This window comes from Rhinolophus sinicus, linkage group LG01, assembly GCF_036562045.2.
Source record: "Rhinolophus sinicus isolate RSC01 linkage group LG01, ASM3656204v1, whole genome shotgun sequence".
Classification (NCBI taxonomy): domain Eukaryota; kingdom Metazoa; phylum Chordata; class Mammalia; order Chiroptera; family Rhinolophidae; genus Rhinolophus; species Rhinolophus sinicus.
In genome coordinates this window covers 173,375,649-173,393,539 of record NC_133751.1, presented here as the reverse complement: position 1 = coordinate 173,393,539, position 17,891 = coordinate 173,375,649, and positions in this window count along the sequence as shown.

The following is a 17,891-nucleotide window of genomic DNA, read 5'->3' as shown; positions in this document are numbered from 1 at the left end:
CAACGGCTCAATGGTTACAGCTGACGGCCAACCAGCCACAGCCAACGGCCATCCACTACCCAAGCCAGCACCCTTCCACGTGAGGCCGAGAGCCTGGAAACTGCTCCCTAGGGCTCTGTCCCCACAGGCTATCATCAAAAAGAGAAAAAATAAGAAATGTTTTAGAGGCTATGGAGAAAAGGGAACACTCGTACACTGTTAGTGGAAATGTAAACAGGTGCAGGCACTATGGAAAACTGTAACAGAGATTCCTCAATTAATGAAGAATAGAACTACCAAATGATCCAGCAATTCCTCTTCTAGGTATATACCAAAAAGAAATAAAACTAAGATTCAAAGAATTATATGCACTCCCCTCCCATGTTTACCGTAGCATTATTCACAAAAGCCAAGATATGGAAATAGCCTAAGTGTCTAACAATAAAAAAATAAAAATAAATAAACACACACACACACACACACACACACACACACAGAACAAAAAGAATGCAAACATATTTTAAGAAAATAAAAAAACTATTAAAATTACGCTGATGGTAACCACTTTGATCATCTCTTGTAATTGCAGATGTTAAATGTGACTTGTATTCATCTTTGTTATCGCTATATATTGAGTATGACAATTTCAATACATTTTTTTTTCCTTTCTTAAAATGTGTACACATTTTTTGGCATTGTGTGTGTGTGTGTGTGCGTGTGTGTATTTCAGCCATGAAAAAGAAGAACATACAGCCATTTGGGACAACATGGATGGACCTTGAGCACATTATGCTAAGTGAGATAAGTCAAAAAGTACTATATAATGTCATATAAGTGGAATCTAAAAAAGCCACATTTTATAAAAACAGAGTAAAATGGTGGTTACCAGGGGATGGGGGTGGAGGAGATAGGACAGACATTGTTTAAGACACAAACTTGCAATGAGTAGTAGTAAAGTAGTAAAGTAGTATTGAAGTCTAATTTACAGTATAGTGAATACAGGCAAAAATATTTTATTATAATTCTCAAACTTGCTAAGACACTAGAACTTAATTATCCCAACCACTGAAAAGAAATAATAATTATGTTGTTCAATACAGGTGCTAATTATGACTACAATGGAAATCATGTTACAGTTTATAAATGTATCAAATTAACATATTTTTACATCTGAAATTTATAAAATATATATATTTCAATAAAAATAATAAGAGGAAAAATATACAAAACGCAGGAATCAGTAAAAGGTGGCATAAATTTGTATGAAGAGTATCTAAAATAATCTATATAAAACTATTAGAGTTGATAAGACTATTTAGCAAAGTCATTTGACATAAAGTCAGTATAAAAAGTCAATTTCATTTCTATATATAAATAATAAATGGGTAGAAACTGAAATAAAAATATGTCATTTATATAGCATCAGAAAACAACAAATACCAAGAAATAACTCTAACAAAAGATGTTGTCATTCTATTGAGAAATACAAAACATTAAGAGAAATTAAGGCATACTTTAACAAACGGAATGACATGTATTTGAGGTTATAAGAATTGATATTATAAAAAAATTCAGGTATAGATTCAAGGAAATTCCAATATAATATTCAACCATTTTTGTTTTTGTGGAAATTGACAGACTGATTCCAAAATTTATATAGAAACATGAAGAGCATGAAAATAGTCAAGTAAGACTTTAGGTACAAAGTTGACATTAAGACCCACTATAAATCTACAGAAATTAAGTCAGATGGCTTTGGTGCAAGAATAGAAAATAAAACAATGGGACAGTGTACAGTCCCGACACAGACCCATAATTCTGGGGCCATTTATCATAAGGTGGCACTGTAGGTAATGGAAAAAGGGTGGTCATTTTAATAAATATTTCTGGATACCATATAGGCAGAAAAACAAATCTTAAGGCTAACTTGTATCATGTACAAAAATCAATTCCAGATGGATTACAACCTAAATATAAAAGGTAAAACAGTATAGCTTTTAGAAGAAAACATAGGAGAACATCTTCATCACTGTGCAGTAGTAAAACATTGCCTAGACAGGAAAAAAAAGTGGTAATCATAAAGAAAAATAGTAAATTGGGCTGTGTTATAGTTAAGAAATTTTCATCAAAGTACACTATTAAAAAATCAAAAGGCAACCCCTAGAGTGGTGTATATGTGTGAGCGTGAAAGTATGCGCATATATTTGCATACTATATACACATATTTATACCCCAATCTATATGAATGTTATCTATATCTTTGTATATATGTTTTGTGCATGCGCGCGTGCACACACACATTCATATGCCAAACACATAGAGCACTCCTACATAAACACATGAAAATAGAGCTGCCCAATATAATATTATGGCAAAAACCATGAAAAGATACTACACAAAAGAGGACATTTAGATAGTGAATTATATAAAGAGGCTTAATTCCATTTGACTCTATGACTAAAATTTAACTTTATATTTACTTTAAAGTAACATTTTTAGTAAAACTTCTAAAGTTAATTGAACATTATATTTAAAACAAAATAAGGATACCAGTTTAAAACCAAAGTAAGATAGAGCTGATACACTTAACAGAATGATTAAAATGAAAGAAAAAAAAAAAGATAGTGAGTATGTAGATCAATCCTCATGGGAGAATACAATTGATAAATTAAAAACAGTTTGTCAGTGTCTACTAATGCAGAATATCCTACAACAAAGCAATTTCATTTTTAGGTCTACACCCAAAGTATGTATTGATAGATTCATGAAGTGATATATATATATATATAAAAAATCATGCTTATAACATCATTATTTGCAATGCAAGCAAACTGGAAAACACCCAAGTGCTAATCAATAGTAAGACATAAACAAATTGTGGTGAATTCAAACAACGGGATATTACAGAACAATGAGAATAAACAGACTACAATTACACACAGCAATATAGATGACTCTGAAAATTATAATATTGAGAAAAAATTTCAGACACAAGTGAAATTATATGAAGTTCAAAAATAGTAAAATTAATCTAGGGTGTTAGAAGTCAACATAGTGATTACTCTTTTATTTATAGTAAATAGATGGAAAGAGGGGTTAAGAGACACTTCTAGGGTGCTGAAAATGTCTATTCCTTGATTTGTTTGCTGATTACAAATGTGATCAATTGGTGAAAAATTCATCTAGTCTTACACTTCTTAGTTGTACTATTTTCTATATGTATGTTATAATTCAAATATTCAGTAAAGCAGATTAGCTTATTTTGGAAGTATTCAGTACATATGGACAAGTTTGTGAGAAGTAGGATTTCTGGTTCTAAAAAACTATCTAATGACACATCATTGTTCTTTGAGGGACAGGATTACAGAAAAACTGTTTGCATGCATAATCTTTCCAATTATAGATGGAATCTAGCAATTTTATGGAAACAAATACTCTTGCTTTCAAAAACATGCAAATGATAATGGGAGTTAAAAGCATATAATGAAGAGAATAAAGACTTCTTAGTATAACACTCTCTCTTGGCTTATGTAGAAGTTAAATAAAACATTGACTGAATTAATAGCTGAAGTTGCATTCCAGCTACATAGCTCCTTGTCTGTCAACATTGTGATTTCCATGGAGGCATCCAAGGGAAAGTTGAATGAATCATAGTGCGGTGACTTTCTCAAACTACACTCATTTGTCACTCCTTACCCTGGGTTCAACACTCAAGAATGTTCTAAAAGAGGTACAAAGGATAATATACCCTCTGACAACAACATTAATAGTAGATGACTATTGTATTTGTATGTGCCCTATTTTCAGGAAGTTTAAAATCACTGATTGAGCATCTCCACTAAGTTATCTTTTTTACATCAAATCTCCTAACAACGCTTCTTCTGCTCTTCCCCTATGTCTCCCGCTCTTCAAGTAGCTAGAGTACTGTATTTACTCTGGACTCACAAAGACAGCAAAACCTCCATATTTCAGTTTTTCCTAATATCAGGAAAGTTAACACTTAATTGAAGGTTTAGCAGTGGGGCCAATTTAATTACTGTGCTGTCTGAATATTTCTCAAATATTTTGGGGATAAGAGCAAACAAGGATCATAAACTTGTCATCTTTCAGGAAACAAATCACATTGTGAGAAATGAATAAAATATTTTAAATGTGATTACACAGTCTTGCCAACTAGCATCATTATTACCTCTGCAATTTTATACAAAATATATTCTTTGAAAAAGTAATTTTGATGTTAAGTTTTATAATAAAATATAATTTGTAGTTAAAACAGGTATTCAGGTTTCTTTAACAGATTATTGTTCAGAGTTTTAATGTGTATTATTAATCTGATATCTGGAATATGTCATGCAATATCTCTTGGAATTACTTGATCCCATTACGTTTTTGTGGGTTTTTTTTTGTTTGTTTTTTTTGTTTTTTTTTTTTAGTTTCCCATGAATTGTTTCCAGATTAAGTGTCCAGTGAAATGCTTTTGACTTTGGGAATTTCTCATATATTTTCCAATGATGTGTAGTTGATAATGAAAAATAAAGCTATTATACTATTATACTTATCTTAAATGTAAAGGTGGACAGTTCTTTTTTATTGAACTGATGCTAAATGTCATGGTAAATTAAGGAAGCACAGTCTGTACACATACTAAAAGAGTCGAAACTGCCAACACGCCATTATGTTACTAAAGTTTTTCTTCATAATAGAAAGCCAATAGGGAAAGCATATTAGATCTGTTTTGACAAAGCCAAATTATACATAAAATCTGTGTGTTATATGATTGTACATAATAGGAAAGCTGAACAGTTAAACATAGAGGCAATATACCCAGAAAAATGACTTGGATGTTTTCATCTGCATGCATGACTTTTTGAACAAATCTGCCAATAGTTTTCGGTTGGAAAATATGACATTTTTTCTATAAACTGATTGGATCCTTGACCTAAGATGCAGGTGATTGGTTAAGACAGAAAACTGGCAAAACACTATTTATGTCACTGCTCTTTTTGAGCCAGGTCATCAGACTAAAGATTTGACATACCACAAAACTGCTAACACTTGATCACATCTACTTATCTCACTTGTCAAAAAGTCAACCTGAAGAGAGGAGAAAAAGATTATACGAATTTTCTCAGATTTTCCTTAGAAAAACGTAGAGGTCAGCCACAGAAATGAAGCCCTATTAGATACTTTTTTTTTCTAAAATTAAACAACATCCAAATAGGAAACATATGATACACTCAAATTAAGATAATTCAAGAACTGTTAATAAACAGACTATTTACAGAAGTGTCGGTGGATGGAGAACCAGAAGGTATAATGCAATCACTCAGGCTAACTGCCTAGGTGTTCTCACCCCTAGGCCCACAGGAATAGGCACAGTACAATTATTGGAATAAATGAGGAAATAAGGTTACTGTGAAATGTGTATGATATGGGCAACAGATACAGCCTAAGGTGACACTACATGGATGTCACTACGGAAATAAAAACCTTAACCATACTCATTTTTTCCTCTGATCTCACATAGTAGCTACCCTTGGAAGAACCCAATGGGAAATTAGGGGGATAAGTAGGCTATTGATATTGCCCATTTACATCTGGGACAACTAGAATAAAAGCGTCAGGTGGATAAAGGTGGAACTAAAGGACCCTGTGGAAGATAACCTACAGTGACTGATCAGTCTTCTTTCAAAATTCATCACGTGTTCAATTAAATGAACCAAGGAAAATAACTTTGAATTCATCATTCTATAATTCCTTTACGTGTAGGAATGCTATTTTCTTTTCTCCTTTTTTCTTTATTTTTCTATTTCCCTTATTTGCTCATGGTTTCTCATGCTGTGTTGTGACTTCAAATGTTTAAATGTCTAATTATCATTTTTTTTATTTTTTTTTCTATTACCTCACTTGGATTGAAATAATCAGCTATGAAGTTAGAAAATTAGTTTGCAGACTATCTTAATCTAAGTCTCATCACCACATTTAACTGAGTTAGGTTAGGGCAATGAGTTAATGAGGTGCATAATCTGAAAAACCTCAGAATTTTAAGTATTCTTATCCTTCCACCTTCAAATCCCTTCATGAATGCTTCAGGCAAGTTAGGTTTTTATGATAATTATACATTTTGTGACCCTTTATTTATGTAATAAGTTTGTTGCTTATCTATTTCAAGAAATGATTGCCTTTGATTACATGTTATGTAAACATACATGTTATACACACATATTTAAAAGTGAAATTTAATTACATCTTGTGATAAGTAACATGCTAGCTTTCAAATTATGGAATTAATTTATCTTGATATCTGAGTCCTCCCTTTCTACTCCATTAACCACTCATTATTTCCTTTTGCATTAAAATCTTCCTGACTAAGTGTTCTATTTTATTAAATTTGTATCACGTATCTTCCCCAACTGACACTGTCCAGGCCAACTGCTTGCTAATAATAAATAAATAAATAAATAAATAAATAAATAAATAAATAAATAAAAACCTTAGCACCATATTCTCTCCCATTTTTTTTTACCATACTGCAACAGGAATGGTGACCTCTCTCTCTGTTAACACAATACGTGTGTGAGTGGGAACCAAATACATACTATCTAACTACTACTGGATAATTTTTATTGTATTTGTTCGGGCACTATATTCAATATTGACAGTCATTTAAAGAGGATTCAATAATCTGTGATTTATGTGAACAATATGTAGGGTGATCTTAATTTTAGGGTCACCCCAAAATGTTCTGGTTACCCAGAATAATACCCATTTATACTGTTCTGCCAGTTTAATTATTAATAATGATACAGTCCCCTCTCGCTTTCATGAGTATTCAGATTTGGATAATAAAATACATGATAATCATATTTACAGAATAGTATTTCTTGTGGATGTCAACAGATATTACATTAAAAATAAGTGATGATCATATATAGTCAAGGAATGCTAGGTTAAATAAATTTTGATAATTTAATTCATTTACAGTAACTCCCCACCCCCATCTGCAGTTTTGCTTTCTCTGGTTCATATGCTGCCTCCATTAGTCACTTAGCAGTCATCTTGGTTATCAGATAGACTGTCCCAGTATCATAGTGCCTGCATTCAACTAGTCATTATTTTACTTAATAATGGCCACAAAGCACAATAGTGACACTGGAATTTGCATATGACAAAGGGAAACCTTGAATGCTTCCTTTAAGTGAAAAGGTGAGTACCGTATAAGATATTTGGAGAGAGAGAAAAGCTATCTTCACATAATTTTTACTACAGTATAATTGTTCTATTTTATTATTAGCTATTGCTGTTAATCTCTTACTGTGCCTAATTTATAAATTAAACTTTACTATAGGTATGTATGTATAGGAAAAAACAGTTTAAATAGAGTTGAGCATTATTCATGGTTTCAGGTATCCACCTGGGGTTTTGAAACATACCCTGTGGATAAGGGGGAACTAGAGTACTTTTTTATTTTCTAAAGGTATTCTCTGAAAATTTACTATAATAATATACATTGTGATTTCTTTTCCCCACAATGGTTAATTTGACATGACATACTAGCCAACTGATTTAAGAAAGGATTTTTTTTTTTTCCATGTACTGTCTCTGGACCGATATAAAACACTTTGGGAAATAACGCTCTAATGGAAGTTTTGAAAGCATACTATCTGTTCTGTTCCCAAAAATGTCCCTTACTGTTCTGCTTTCTAACCCCTCTGCTATTTTTTTTTTTTTTTTTGGGGGGGGCGGCACTTCATTTCTCTACCGTCAGTTCCTATTGCATGTAGGTAGGGTGACCACATAATTTATCATTCAAGCAGGAAAACTTCTGAGAGTAAAAGGGACCACAATGAATAATTACAAAGAGACAACAAGCTCAACCCAGGATTGCCACAGGTAAACCTTGACCCATGGTCAGCTATCCGTGGAACATATTTAGGACACTAGTATCGTAATAGATGAGGGAGAAAAAGTATCTAAAATGAATTAACTGGTGTCTTATAATTGGCTCCTTCCAAATTGATTTTTTTTCCATTTAAGTGATTTTTGACAGATTCCCTTTAGGTGCTGTGAATTACAGCTAAATAGTGTGGAGAGTGTATTCCAATGTACAATGTATGTGCGTGACTATGTTGCTTCATTTAAAAATTCTTATTTAGAAAGGCTTTGTATAGGTTGCTCATGTAAGAATAAAATGTATTTTTGACACCAAGACTGATTAATATTCCAGAAGTTAAACAAAATAAATCAAATCAATATCATGGATAAGACTATATCTGTACTTGAATATACATATTTTTTTATTTTGTGTACATCACCACAAACATTTCTTAAAAATTTTAAATGAGATGAATATGTTAGGCATTTTCAGAGTTCATTATGCCAAGTAATCCTAGCCTGAACTTCACAGCGGATTAAATAAGGACACATGGGACTTAAGAGAATAAAAGTTATACTCACCTTAATGCCCATAGACTGTCCAAAATCAATAATAATAAATTCTGGCTTGGGAATGATGTTTACTTAACACAGAGATGCTATCTTTAGGATTGATCTGGCCTGAGGGAAACCTGATACACCTGTTAGGAATTTAACACATCACTTAACTTTAAAAAATGCCAATACTTTCAATTCATAAAATGAAAAATAAAAATATAAAATAAGTGTATACATTAACTACCATAATTTAACTCCCCAAGTTTTAAAACCTTTGCCCAGTTCTTGAACACATTAGTTCTGCCTAATTAGAGTACTCATGAAAAATCTAATATATCATTGCCAAATACAGATTTACTTCAAAATACGTTAGTAAACAGACAATAGTTTAGTGGTTGCCAGAGGGTAATGGGGGCGGGGGGTGGGGGGTGGGAGATGAGGGTAAGGGGGATCGAATATATGGTGATGGAAGGAGAACTGACTCTGGGTGATGAACACACAATGGGATTTATAGATGATGTAATACAGAATTGTACACCTGAAACCTATGTAATTTTACTAACAATTGTCACCCCAATAAATTTAATAAAATAAAATTAAAAAAAAAAAGAATAAAGGGGGATGCATTTTGCAGCTGAATATAGCTAACCCATGGAAAAACATAAGTCAGTCAAACAAGGAGCGCACAACTGGAATATAGAGAAACTCGACAATGCTTCAGGTGCATTAACCCTTTTAAAGTTTATTAAGGATGAAAACAGATTGTTTTTGAATGGTGACACTTTTTTTTTTCCTAACAAGCTTCCACTAACTAAAACACAATTAATAGGGAATCAAATTCCAGGCCTTTAAGTCAAACTGTCAATTTGTGCAAAGGCTATATACCTATTAAGGCAATACAAAATGTGGTGCTGCACTGATTACTGCTTTGCGGAATGTGAACTTCTGTGTATTGACAGTCTCTGGAAAAGGGCTACTGAGCCCGGGCTCATGAAAGATTAACTGCATAGCCTCTTCTAAGAATAGGGTTTGATACATGTCAGAAATAAAAACATACAAACACTAGCCTGAAATTTTACAACTCTCAATACAATTAAATATTTATTATAATTTGTATCAATTTCAATTGTTAAGGAACAATGTTTTAAATATGTTTTTAAAATACGTAGTTACAGATAGTGCTAGTGAAATAAATTCCAGGGTACACAGACCACCACACCAATATAAAGATGTAATGTGTGGTAAATATTTTTGAATAAGAAATTTAAATATATATATATATATATATATATATATATATATATATATATATAATGAAATAGTATGTATATGAATATTTAGCTAGCTAGCTACCTGCCTATCTACCTACTATAGAATATAAATTATTTCACAAATCCTAATTCTGTTTGACAGAAAGAAAGAGGAAGGGGAGGCAGACTATATGATGCTCAATATAGTTTTGCATGCTAACACCCCTAAATAGGTCTTCGGAATTCTGAATCTACAATTTCCTAATACTAACAATTAATTGCTAACAACTAAGACATATTTGAACTCTGCAAATATTGTATCCTTCAATCCCTATATAATTTTAGAGAAGAAACAAGGTCATATTTGCATTGGCTTAATAGTATTAATTTTATGTTTCTCCCTAACTGGCAAATAAAAAATAATTGTCTTTCTTTTCTTCACACATGATTAAAAGTGTCAACTACCAGAGAGAATGATGTCAAATTAAACATAATTGTCAAAAGAGAATAATTTTGAAGGATGTAATGATTAAGTAAGCTAATGATTCTGTGTATTCTTTAATCATTTGGATTTTATGTTTGCTACTTAATGTGGAGGGACGGACGTTGGATGTCTTCTGACAAGTGTTCTGCAGTATAGCAAATAAGATGTTTCATTTGACAAGTAAGAAGAAAAAACCCTTCAATGTACATGAGGCTTTGGAATCTATGAAATGAGAAAACTGCAAACGTTTAAAAGTCATTGAAAAGTTCTCTGAAACATTTGATTTGATAAGTGCAGAAAAGAAAGACTTACAGGGGGAAAGGCAACAAAAATTCACAATAGTATATATTCTTTGCAAGACATAGTTTTTCTATGAGAACAATACCTGCCCATGGTTGAAAGTTTGAAAATATAAATGCACTGAAAACCAAAAAATACCTCTACCTAGAAATAGAAATCATCCATCCAATAGAAATCAGCCAACAGCAATTTTGTACATTGATTATCAATTTATCATTTGTTTCTATAAAATTTTGCTAGCTACTTACTATGCCATACAAATAATATGTAATCAATTTATTTAATCTCTATCCTATTATAAAACAATCAAGTTATATTCATTTTTTACTTATTTTAAAGAAATGAGAAGTTTTTTTTTTTTTTTTTTAAATATATATGGACATCCATGAATACTTTTTGAAAACGCATTTCTAGACATGAGTAAATGTGGATTACATATTAAGAATTTTGACACATATTGTTACATTGACCTTCAAAAAGATTGTGCCAATTTACACTAATAGTGTATAAGAGTGTCCATCTCTTACACCTTTACAAGTATCAGGTATTTATTTAATAGGAAATAATCATGAGATAGGCAAAAAATGGAATCCTATTTTAATTTGCATCACAGATTCTTCATGACCATGAATATCTCTATCTTGTGTAACTATAGTTCTCTGCTTGAAATGATCTGCCTTTACCCTGTCAACTTATTTCACTTAGGAGGCTTTTTTTCTTATATATTTATAAGATTTGCTAACACAGTAATATAAGTAACCGCCCTTTTGCATGAATGTTGTAATTATATATTCCCAATTTGTTTTTCATATTTTACCTTGCATTTTATTATATCTCTAATCATATATATTATTTATAGATTTTTTTGTTAGTTTTATTCACTTTTCTGTCAAATACAGCATACATATGAGGTATGATCAATAAATATGGTGAATGCTTAAATTTTAAAAAAATGCATTAGAGTAAATGACACATTACCATTAATTTCCTTCAAAATACTCCCCCTCACTTTGAACACACTTATCCCATCGTTCTTGCCACTTTCTGATGCAGTTCGGGAAGTCCTCTTTCGTGAGTGTCTTTATTTATGCTGTTGTGGCTGCCTTGCTGTCCTGAATTGATTCAAAGGGTTTATCATTCATGGTCGTTTTGACTTTGAGAAACAGCCAGAAGTCACATGGTGCCAGATCCAGTGAATAAGGTATTTGAGGACACACCGATTTTTTTTTTTTTTTTTAAAGTTTGTTGGGGTGATAATGTGGTTAGTAAAGTTATGTAGGTTTCAAGTATACAAATCTGTAGTACATCATCTACATATCACATTGTGTGTTTTGACAGAAATTGCTGTAGCAGAATCGATATGTGAAATGGAGCATTGTCATGATGGAGGACAAAGTAATGACACTCACGAAAGAGGACTTCCAAAACTGCATCAGAAAGTGGCCAGAATGATGGGATAAGTGTGTTCGAAGTAAATGGGAGTAATTTGAGGGGGATTAATGGCAATGTGTCTTTCACTGCAATATTTTTTTTAATGTAAACATTCACACACACACACAATTTTATAAAGATAATAGCAAAATCCAAATTACTGTACTTAGCTTGAAAAATAGAATATTATAAATAGTGTTAAAACTCAATGTATACCCTTTCTCAATCATGCCCTTGTCTGTCCCTCACAGGTATAAACACTATCCTGAGTCATTGATAATCCTGAGATGACCATAAGATATAAGATATGAATCATATGGTAATCATTTCATTACTTCATTTTCCGTAACATTTTCTATATATGAATGTTTATTTAAATAATGCAATGACTGTCTTTAAAACATAACATAAATAGGACTCATAGTATTTATATAGGACCCAGTGAAATTGAAAATGATGTGTCTTTATTCAAAATTTAATAAGAATTCTAATGTATTGGCAGCAGAGCCTTAAACCAAGAGTGGGAGCTTCTGCATCTGCACAGGTCACACCCCCAAGCAGATGGCCCTGACTGAAGGTATGTTATGCATTTCCTACTTGGGGCTTGAAATTTTCGTTTCTATTATGTTGCTGAACTCAACTAGTGAAACTTTAATAAACTCATCAATAAACTCAAGCAGTTATTTTCACTGATACATAGTATGTAAGAATAGACCAAAGATTTTTTTTTTTTAAACCATTAAACTCTTAATGGAAATTTGGATTATTTTGTGGGTTTTTAGCTTGCCTCTACAGGTCTCCATTTATATATGCAAAAGTTTCTCCAATGTACATAATCAGGAACAGGCCAGCTCCTAACATTTAAGGGGCCTGGAGCAAGAGTAAAAATGGAAACCAAATTATCATATGTCCTAACTATTTCCAAGTTGCAAATGCAGCTCACAAATTATATATATATGGTATCTTCCTACCTTGGAAATATTTGTGCAACATCAGAGAATTCCCCTTTGTTTCCATGTATAACTCTTGAAAATATCACAATAAATTCTAAGTACTTCTGGAACCACAATTGGAACATGATAAGAGGAAGATGGTTGCCCAAAATTATTGGGAATTTACTGCATTAATGCAAGTAAAGTATTAAAGGATTTAACAAGTTAGTTGTCTTCTCTTTAACTTAATTACATCTGCTTCTCAAGCCACCCCACACTCAGAAGCAATGTCCATTTCCCAAGGTAGCTAATAGCACAGTACATAAACCATGCAGTTAACTTTTATTTTAAAGCGTAGGACAAGAGAGAAGGAAACAGACTTCTAAGTGTTGGTCACTGTCTGCCTGTGGATTTGGCTACTGAACAGTCTAACAATGTGATTTATTATGGGGGCTTTGGACTATGTGGTATAATTTCTGATCTCTCCATGAACTGGAGACTAAAGGTATTAACCTGACTTCAGGGAGTGACTAAAGACTAAAGATCAGCCACATTGGGGTGGGGGGGATGTGATTGAGCCCCAATAAAACCTATGGATACCAAAGACTCAAGTGAATTTCCCCAGCTAGCAATATGCACATATTGTTATACACTGTGTCCAAGAGGAGTTACTGCTGTCCATGTTTACATGGGGAGAAGGCAACTGGAATCTCCATGTTTGGACCCTGCCCTTTGTGTCTCTTCCTTAAGCTGATTTTAATATGCATCTTCTTCCCAGAATTAACTGCAACTATGAGTAAAGCAGCTTTCAGTGAATTCTGTGAGTCCTTCTAATGAATTATTGAACTTCAGGGTGGTTTTAGTAAGCTTTAAAACTTGCAGTTGATATTAGAAATGAGGAAAATCTTGAGTGGAGACTGTACCCTCAAATGTTGCTGTTTGTCTAAACTATTTCTAACAGCTTCTGTGATGTTCTCCAAAAAGTCATGACTCATAGATTCTGGTTTTATTTGCTACTAGTAGCCCTTAGCCAGGTATAGTCCTGTTGAGTACATTCAAAAAATAAGGTGTCTTTCTCCTATAAAATGTCATTGTTAGTTTACCCACAGGTTCAGTTGACAAGGAGATTAGACTGAGTCACCTGTCTTCTTTCCCTGGAGGTATCCCTGAAGTCAAGGAAGTAAATTCATGAGGAAAAGGAAAAATAAACTGTAGACCAGCTGCTTTAACACATGATTCCCATTAAGTAGCAAAAATGTAAAAATACCTGCTATAGCCATAAATTCTTGGCATCAGTAGCCAAGATGGCAACTACTGTTGCTTCACAAAATACAACCAATTAAATATATTTTGAGTCTTCTGTAAGATATAATCTACATGACTGGATGAACTACTGGTCTTTACAATGTTTTTACCTTATATCCATTATGTTAACCTCTCCACAGTACAGGCAATCAATATTCTTTTCATTCATAAATGACCACTATTGTCAACAGCATTGCTTGTCACTCTCAGCAATTTCCACATTATAAACTACTCTAAATGATAATATTTATATATTATATAGTAATAGAAAATCATTACTCATTAAGTAAAACAAAGAATGTTATAAATCAAGGTTGCTCATTATTACTCGTAGTGGTGTTAAGATGGGTTACAGAATGTTTCTCATAAACAGATGTCCACTGACTTGGGTTAACCTGAATTCTAAGAAGTATCTAACATTTGAATAATTTGTCTTCTTCTGTTTGTAAGTGAATAGTAATTAAGTACAAATTAGTCATCTGGTGCCTACAACATTTGAGATTTATTATTAGGTTGGTGCAAAAGTAATTGCGTTTTTTGCAATTATTTTTAACCTTTTAAACCATGCTTTCTTTTGCACCAACCTAATATCTAAAATACATTAGAATCATAGGATGAAAATATTTTATAGCAGCAATGCGAACCAATAAATTTGAAAACATAAAACTTTCTGAGGCTTTGATGAAGACCTTGTCTTTCCATGGTACATGATCGCTGGCTGGGATTGCCAAAATGACTAGAATTGTGGCCCACCTTCATGGTTAGGAGAGGAGCACCTCTGCCTTGAAAGGTCTTGGAGAGAACTGAGATCAGGAAGGATTACTTAGCATTTCTTGGCTTTGGACACATTATTCCTGACCCACTTGAACAAAACCTATACATACTGTTTCCACAACCCGCAAATTTATAAACACCTTGAAATATCTCAAAAGCTGTAAAGATGAGAGGATTTAATCAAACAAGCAAAAAAAAAAAAAAAAAAAAAAAAAAATTAACCAAACACACAAACATATCTATAAGTAAGTAATAAGGATTTAAAGCAATTAAAAAAGATGAATTAAACTTGAAACTACAATAGGTGCAGATAAAATATTGTTTGGTAAAAAAGGATTAAGAAGTACTATTCTTTTCATCTATTCCAATATAATCCTGGAGGAAGATATAAAACATAGGAAAAGAAATGTCAGTAATTAAAAACCCTATACTCATTCAAGGTATCATTCATATGGCAGGGTAAAAAAAGAGGATGTTCAAGGACTCAGAAAATTTAAAAACAATTATTTCTGTTTAATGAAAGCAAATGCAATAATAACTATCATATAATTAATAACATTAGATGATTCTGATGTTGTCTGTTAGGCCCTTAAGTGTTTTTTTATTTGTTGTTGTTGTTTTTCATATCCCAATTCATTTAATCCCAGCAATACTTTCAGTTAGATACAAATAATTTCCTCATTTTTTTAAATGAATAAACTTTCTGGTAATCTTACTCCAGTTTTCTGGTAATCTTACTCATACTTACAAAAAAAAAATCTACAGTAGCTAATTTTAACATATATTTCAATATAGGAAATAAATATAGGTAATATAAAAGAGTACAGGAGATTTGCATGGATCAAGTGTACTAAGTGTACAATTATAGTACATATAGTGAACACATAATAAATATGATTAATTTTATTGGATGATAATATGTGAATATATTATTAGAATGATTAAATATACATTTTGAAGTATGACTGGAAAAATCCAATAATAGTTTGAGATTAAAATATGTAAACTATTTCAGAAAACAGAAATTGTAAGGGAAGCAGTCAGTTGTGAAATTCAAAAAGGAAAATGTCTATAACGCCCTGTGTTGGTATGGAGAAATAAAAATGAGCAAATATGTCTTTGTAGAAGAGAATATCTGTTGTTTAATACTTACATGCTTAAAACATTTGTTTTGTTTCATTTTAATTGTTAGGGATGAGAACGAAATCACAAATAAATTCAAAATCAGAGTACAAATTTCAGTGTGCCCTAATCCAATATTAGTGGTATTCTTTTAAGAAGGGAAAATACAGACACAAACACAGATAAAGACACTGTAAGGAGACATAGGGAGAAGAGAGGCCTGGAATATATGCTTCCCTCACCGCCCTCAGAAGGAACCAAAGCTACCTATACTTTATATTGGACTTCTAGCGACCCTCCCGAACTGTGACACAAAAAATGTATGTTGTTTAAGGCACCCAGTTCGAGGTATTTTGTTACAGTTGCACTAGAAACCTACTACACACATCCAGTAATTCTTCCCTAAATGTATTACCCAAAAACAAAAGTTGATACATTGAGTTCTAAGGGCCAATAGGCACTCATTCATCTACTCCTGTCTGGCTCTTTCTCACCACAATGACAGGGTTGAGTGATAATGACAAAAAACATATGGCTGACAAAACTGAAAATACTTACTATCTTGACCTTTACAGACAAGTTTGACAACAGGAGCATGATTAATATTTTAGAATTCTAGAAAATAGAAAAAGAGTTGTAATAACCCAAATGTTCACTGACAATAGAATGGATAGATAATTGTTGTATGAGTATATATATACATATATATGTATATACATATATACATATATATTCCAATGCTGTATTCATAAATGATTAACAACTATCTCTCCCCCAAAAAAATAAGTACATATACGAACTTCATTATACATTGTATTGATATGAAGAGTATATGTATATCACAATCCATAATTAATAAAATATGGGAAATACTTTATTATAACTTTCACAGAGCTAATTAAATCTCACAGAATGCTTTCTTTGATTTTTACCATACTTTTTTTTAATCAGTATGTATACTTCAGTTGCAATCCATGAACAATTAGTTTCTACAAAAATATTGGTTGATGTTTACATTCACACTAACAAGTCAAGAGTAAAACAACGTTATGTTAGAGCTTCACCCATTCATCAGTGATATGAGTGATTTTCTTACTGAACTTCATAGTGTTTTACAAATACTGGAAATATATTTCCTCAACTTTTGTGCAATTCACAAAGTAATGGCTAAGTTTAATGTGTATTACTAACATTTTATCCATCATTTTCTTATGTCAAAACAATAAAGAAGAAAATAAATCAAGCTCTGATTTGTAACATATGCCAATTAAGTTGGTTAAGGCAGTTGCACCATGGCCGATTTCAACTCTACACGTGGGTGTGAAGTTTCCCCAGTATCTGTAATCCCAGGGATTCCATATTCTCTCACAAGGCTTTTTCAGTTAGTTGACAATATTAGCTGAATTCTTATGTATTTTTGGCTGCATCTGTCCCAGGTAAACAAGTGCCCATATCTATTTCTTGAAGGTCTTTGTTTTTCCTTTGATTGCAGATTAGTTGGTGGCTCTTTTACCTCAGTCTCTGATGGATTCAGGAAAGCTTGTGGATGTGCAGATTGTCCTGTTTGCTGCTGTTGTTGAGAGAGTGGGAGAGATGTTCTTCCCAGCTTATCAGAGCCCTAACAGAAACTGGAAACCTGGATAGGTTTTTTAAATAGTTTGCCCTATTAAGTAAAATTTTCTCTAACCCTGCCCCATCTTCACCCTGCTTCCAGAGATAAATCTTTCCATTTTCAACTAATATATGATAAATTTAATCGAGTCGAGATAATTTAATAAGTGAGGGGAATAAAGCTAATTTAATAAGTGAGGGGAGTAAAGCTCAGGGCATGAAATTGTTATTATAAATGTCTAACCTTTTTCTACAAAAAGTGGTTTCAAA